Below are 6823 nucleotides of genomic sequence, written 5' to 3'. Positions count from 1 at the left end.
ACAGTGTTTGTTTTCCTCAGCTGTTCCTTCATCCCGTCTGAGGCAGTTGGAAGCTGTGCAGATTAAGATGAAGGAGGGAGGTGTCCTCGCTGTGCACAAACTTTAACCCCGCTGTTCCAAGACTGCTGAAGGTGGACCTGAGCGGTCTCAGATCTGTCAGCTGTTAAATATGAACGTGCACATGCAGGTGAGCAGCACAACCACCACACTCTCCTCCTGAAACATGTTCCTGCACGCGTGATGATACACAGTCGAGTAAAGCAGGCACAGGAATGCAACAGGAAACGCTACACAGAAATAAATGTGCGTGTGACGTGTGGATGTGTGTTGACCTAGATGTCTAACTAATAAAGCTGAATTACTATCACAGGAAGCACTTTCCCCCCAGAATGCCTCGAAGAGGTCGTTTTACACGTCTTCTCCTCCAACTCCTCTTGGAACCAAAACGCGCTCGCTCACCAACGGGCCTTTGAGCCAGGCAGCGCTGCCTGGTGGAAATCATCGGTCTATTCATCGACCCTTTCTCATCTTGGGCCAATTAAGCGGCCACTGCGCGCACTCGGGAGGAAAAACGAGGCGGTGCTTGATGCTGACTGACGGCGCTGTCAGCTTTCATGTTGCTGCTCTACCTGCCATCAGCAGCTACACCCTCACCTGAACCTTTGTGCAGGTGGATTTCAGAGTGAAGCTGCAGTCATGTTGCTGATGCTGATCTGTGTCTGACTTTGGGAGCTCACAGTCTGGAAATGTTCAAAAGTCATCTCCTTCCTTATATCTGTCTTTCTTCCTTTGTTGTGCTTCTTTGTCAGTATTTGCAGGATGGATGTCTCTGCTAAACAGCCTTGTCCTTCAGGTTGAGCAGATCTTTAAACTTTAACACTCCCGATCACAGTTAGCTTTAACTTTAGTCACTGCAACAACCCAGCCAGTATGCCTGAAACAGCAACGCTACGTCTCCGGACATAACTAGTCACAGTATGACGACAAAAACTGCAGAAGTGTTTCCAGAAACAGCAAAAGTAGAAAGTGAGAACAGGGCTGGGAGTGGAGGGAGAACCTTCAGCTTCTGTGGAAGCAGCTTCCAGTTTGGATTCAGGAGACAGACACTATCTCTACTTTCAAGATTAGGCTTCAAACTTTCCTTTTTGCTAAAGCATATAGTTAGGGCTGGACCAGGTGACCCTGAATCCTCCCTTAGTTATGCTGCAGTAGGTATAGGCTGCTGGGGAATACCCATGATGCACTGGGGGTTTCTTCTGTGGTGGAGTTTCTCGCTCACTGTGTGCTTATACACTGTTCTGCATTTAATCATTAGTTATTATTAATCTCTGCCTGTCTTCCACAGCCCCCCCCCCCCCCCCACACACACACACACACAGCTGTGCTCTCTCTCTGTGTAACGAGTGCGTTTGTAGTGAAGCACAGGCTCTCACAGCCCTCTGTATTCCCTCAGTTTCTTTCACTGTCACACACTCTTTGTAGTTTGTGCTCTCCGTGCTAATTGATGTGTTTGAGGCTTACCCAGGATGTCCTTTCAGCCTCCTCCTCCGTCCCGACTGTAGCTGATTGGACTGGTGCCCAAAGCCCCGCTCCAGTCAAGCTGCATCACCGGTTACACGAGCTGCTGAATAGCCGAGCAGGTATTTGGCTCGGTTTGGATTCAGAGAGTGCGTGCTGCTGCTCGTTGGCTCTGACTGTTGTCAGTGTTCATTAATGAGAGCGCGCGGCTTCGTCTCAGTCTCGCAGTGGTGCTTCGGCTCTGTGTGCAGCCACCGTGCACACCTGTAATGAGGTTTGAGACACTGCTAGTTTCTGCTGTAGGGATTAGTCTTCACTGCTACACCTTTCGCACAGGTGATCGCTGCGTTTTTGGTTTGGTGAGGCCGCCAAGCTGGAGTAAGCCATCTTTATTATTCTGGTAGGTCAACAGTTTGATCCCCAAGTACTGTCTGCATGTTGAAGTATCCATCAGAGGGAGGCATGCAGCAATGACTGCTCTCAGTGCTCGGTTTGAGCAGAAATCACTGTTTTTGATTCCAGGATATTCAGCGGTTGGTCAGTAAACTGAGCTTTCTTTGTTTTTCTTTTTGAGCAGAAGTGAAGCCTTGGTCTTCCTCTTTTGTGTTGTTTTGTTCCGTTAAAGTTCATTATTTTTCCTTCACCCACTTCCACACAGACCTTAATGTTGCTCCTGGTAGTCTGAGGTTTTAAGAAAGCACCTGCAGGTTAGGTTAGTGAAAAGGTTTCACTTTTCATCCAAGAGGCTTCTTCTTCCAGGCTGTCACCTTTAAGGTGGACCTGAGAGTCACCGACCCCCTGTGTGAGTCACATGGGTTGTGGTAACAGATATCAGGACTGTGTTATGGGTGTTCCTGGGTCTGAAGTGCATCAGGATGTCACGCTTGGAGAATATTCTTGTGAGTTTCTGCAACATGCCTGCCACAGAAGAGACGATGATGCTGATCTGAGTCTGACTTGGGGAGCTCACAGTCTGGAAATGTTCAAAGGTTAAACACCTGAGACTTTCAGGTATTTAGAAAAAGTCTCTCTGTTTTGGTGTAAGCCTGTTTTTTGCTTCTAAAGCTGGAAGAAGTTCGAAACCCACTGAGTGGAGCTAAGAAGGTGATGAATTGAAGTCATGTCCTGCTCCAAAGGAAATGAGCGTCGTGTTCGTTAAATGTTATTTCTATGTTGATGTTTCAAACTGTCGCTGGGAGGAGAGAGAAGCTTTCCTTATTTTTAAAATTTTCATCTCCTTCCTTCTCTCTGCCTTCGTTTTCTCGACAGGTCTCACAATAGTCATTTCCTACTCCTTAAAAAATACCCAGAAATATATATACTCCTCCTCTCACCTCTTCTCTCTCCTCCACTTATCCACTAACTCCTGCTGACAGCAGAGCCGGTGAAGGGAAGTCTTTTTTTTCTGCTTCCTGCAGGCGGAGGAGACAGAGAAAGAAAGGAAGGAAGGACTGGAAAGAAGACCAGTTTTCTGTTTAAAAAAAACAAGCCTATTTTGATATGGAGGACAAGTGGCACCCCTGAGAACAGCGACTCATGCAGTCTGCGCTGCTCCTGCTCGCAGGCGTGAAAATGGAAGGAGAGGATGGAAATTTAAAGAAATAAGTGCTGCGCCTGACTGACCACATCTGAAATTTAACCTCGAGCTCAGAGGGCCAGACTTGAGTCTGTCGTGTGTTTTATGAAGCTCAGGCTTGCTCACCTTCCCCGACGCCTCGGACCGATCCTCACGTAACCTCAAGCAGGAGGTGAAGATTCACAAAAACACAGTGGAGGAAATGAATCAAACCAAAGATCAGATGTTTTTCTGCACTAACAGTTCGTCGCTCACGTGTGCTGTTATAGAAGATGGTCATAGCTGTATTTTAAAGCCAGGAGGGGGCGACTACTCTGGTTGCAAAAAAAAAAAAAAAAGTACAGTTATGTCAACTCAGTAAACATTTCTCTGATTATTAAAAACGTACATTTTGTGGCATATCTGAGAATTTTTTTTAATTATATTTCTATAAATCAGAGCAAAAACAACTGCTTCAATGTTCAAGTTTTTTTTTATCAGGTTTCATTCTAGTGAAACATCTTTGTGTGAGCTTTGCAGGTGTCACACCAACACAAGCTGCAAGCAACACGTTTTTGTTGCTGCAAGAACTTTTTATGCAGTTTTTGCAAAGCTACATGTGGAAGGAAACTGTGACTTAGGACAAGCTGATGGCATAAGATGTAAGTACAACTCCTCCGGTTTCATATGCAAATGAAATTATTGCGCTAGCTTACGAGGTTGCAGTGCTACCAGGATTTAAAAGTGGCGATCGTGGCTCAAGAGTTGGGAGTTCGCCTTGTAATCGGAAGGTTGCCGGTTCGAGCCCCAGCTCGGACAGTCTCGGTCGTTGTGTCCTTGGGCAAGACACTTCACCCGTTGCCTACTGGTGGTGGTCAGAGGGCCCGGTGGGGCCAGTGTCCGGCAGCCTCGCCTCTGTCAGTGCGCCCCAGGGTGGCTGTGGCTACAATGTAGCTGCCATCACCAGTGTGTGAATGGGTGGATGACTGGATATGTAAAGTGTTTTGGGGTCCTTAGTGACTAGTAAAGCGCTATATAAATACAGGCCATTTACCGTGCCATATAAAAATAGTTAGCGTGGCCGCTCTGTTTTGCACAACTTTAAAGGGTTAAAGGATCATTATGGACAAAATGTAAACAAATACATGTTTTTGCTGCACTTGAATCCTTTAAGTTTGAATGAATGTTTTTGTGAAAACTGTTTTGGTGAGGTTCAGTTCATTCTAGCTATTGAGCTCATTTTCATTAGACAGCCCCCTGCTGGCCTCCTGGGTGAACTGCAGCCATTTCCCCACACAATTGGACTAACAGGAAGTAGAATGGTTCTCCAGTATGTGGGAAACATAATGTGTTCCGTTGCTGCTTTGCCCATTTTACTCTAACAGAGACCTTGATTTCCAAAATGAACATCATGTTGGACTCAACCAGACCTGAAACTCGGGACTAAGACCCTAAACTCATCGAGAGAAGTGTTACTGACCCAGACGTCACCTCCATCCAGTAGCATGTTTTAAATCAACCCTTAAAGCTTACATTTGGTGGAAGAGCGACACATGATGTGGGGTTAAGACTGGACCCAGGAACAGATGAGACAAGTTCACTCGTTTTATTGAATGATAAGTCTTTTGGAGGCAGCGCTCACCAACAGAAGCATGAAACAGCCTGTTGTCCAGGACCTCGATTATGCCAGAGAGGAACCAACATGTGAGACGAGAGGGGAGGGTGTAGTCTAGCTTCTTACCTGCATTCCTTCCCTTGTGTAGGCTCAGAGAGAAATCAGCAGACTCAGGAGAATAAACAGGAGGAAAGTGGGCAGGCGGGTGAGTCACAGGCAGGTAATGATTTCCTTCCTTTTCCACCCACAAAGTTTCAGAGTAACAGGTGAGTGAGTTCCACAGGTGCAGGTGTCTTTCTCTTACAGTCTTGCAGATTTTTCTTCAGCTTTGGAAGCAGCGGTTTCTCCAGGAAGAAGTCGACATCAGAGCGCTGACGGAAACCGGAGCAAAGAGCACTCATAAGAATGCAATGACTGAAGAACCCGAGCAGGGCTCCGCCCACACGCCCTCTCTCCAGCTGAGAGATGAGAAACGAGCGGCAGATGGAAGGAAAGGAGAAAAGGAAGGCTGACAGCGCTGCTGCCTCACAGAGAGGTTTGCTGCTCATCCGAGGAGTTTCAGATGTATGGAGGAGTAAGACTTCCTTTAAATTTCAATTAAATGTAGACAAAAGGATATAACAATATTTTTTTTTCAGCATTTTGTTCAATCCTCAATCACAGAGCAGACACGTTTGCTATGGTCACAGCTCTGCTGAACACACAGTCGAGCAGATGCACCTGAAGGCTGCTCAGTTTGAGCCGTCAGCTGTTTGTAACCTGAATGTTTCCTCTTCAGCTGAAATCTCAGGACCTCTGCTGTGTAGATGAATACATCTCGTTTCTCTCACCTTCATGTAAAAACATTTTAATAGAGTATTAATGTTTTCTCACACTCTTGTTTTGAATTATATTTTTGGAGGCAGTGATGGATGTTTGGCTCCTCCGACTTTCCATTGAAGAGTTTTTATCCAGTGCGGTAGTTTTATGTTCCTGAGGTTTATTCTTGTTTTTAGCAGAGTTAACGTGATCCTAAAGGTTTGAAGAACAAAAAGCTGGCGAACAGATGGAGAGCGAGGACAGACAGAAAGACCGAGGGACACGGCGATGTCCTCAGCTCACCTCATTTCGGCTCAGCTCGCCTTCTCTTCTGCGGTGAAATCTTCTGAGCTCGTTTTTCCGTAACGTGTTGTTATTTCTGGCCTTTGTAGCTCAGCAGAGTGCTTTTTTTGTCTTAAGTGCTTTTGTTAAAAGTGCTTTGATAAACAGTTCAGGCTGATACGAACAGAAGCTGGATCTGAATGTGTGACCCAGGATTGAGCAGCACAGCGGCCCACTGATGCCTTGTGACGGCTTTAATGCAAAGAAAGGCCATGAATAAATCACCGGGCTGCTGCAAGCTTCCTGCTTTCCTCAGGTGTTTGGGCGCAGCATTAGAGGAACAGTCGCTCACAATCTTGTGACACTTGGCAGCTTTCCTTGTTTTTCCTTTTTTAACTTTTCTCACAGTTTCTGGATGTTTGTCTTATTTTGATAAGATATGACTCCTCTCAGTCACACTAGTCATACCGTGTCTATGTAAATCTCACAGGATGGCAACAAGAGGTGGAGTTCAACACTAACCAAAAATGTGCCCAACACAAATCCAGAAACAGAACAGATTTAGAGTTGCACAACTAACTCAAAATACATCATTTAAGACATTAACATTTCAGCTCCTCACCCTTTCTGCCAGGTTTCCTCTGATTGGGTGCCCCTCATGAGATGAGGACAGCTGGTGGGTGGAACTTCCGAGAATACAGCAGCTACGGCAGCTCATAGTCTGCTCTTGCCTCACAGTGATGACTTGTAGCTACACCGAGCTCAGTAATTGAAACTGGGCCAGTTTATCATGAACAGTCAGTGCTGAACAGGCAATACATCACAAGAAGTTTCAACATTTTAACAGGAGCAAAGGGTGAAAGTTTAGCTTTTGCTTGTATGACAGATTCAGCAGATTTACTCTGAGGGCTGAAATAAGCATCTCTTTACCTCCACCTTGATGGATGGAGAGGTTGATGCAGGTTGGAGGAAGAAGAATCCCTGAGGAGGAAGTTCCTGTAAAGTTTGTGGTAATTAGCCTTCGCTGACATGCTGACATGATTTAGGACAATTAG

Source organism: Aulonocara sp. 'chitande type north' Nkhata Bay, linkage group LG10 (assembly GCF_057382095.1).
Source record: "Aulonocara sp. 'chitande type north' Nkhata Bay isolate Kocher_YH1m ecotype deep benthic linkage group LG10, A_spYH_male_GT1.1, whole genome shotgun sequence".
NCBI classification, from domain to species: Eukaryota; Metazoa; Chordata; class Actinopteri; order Cichliformes; family Cichlidae; genus Aulonocara; species Aulonocara sp. 'chitande type north' Nkhata Bay.
Note: the sequence above shows the minus strand (reverse complement) of the source record.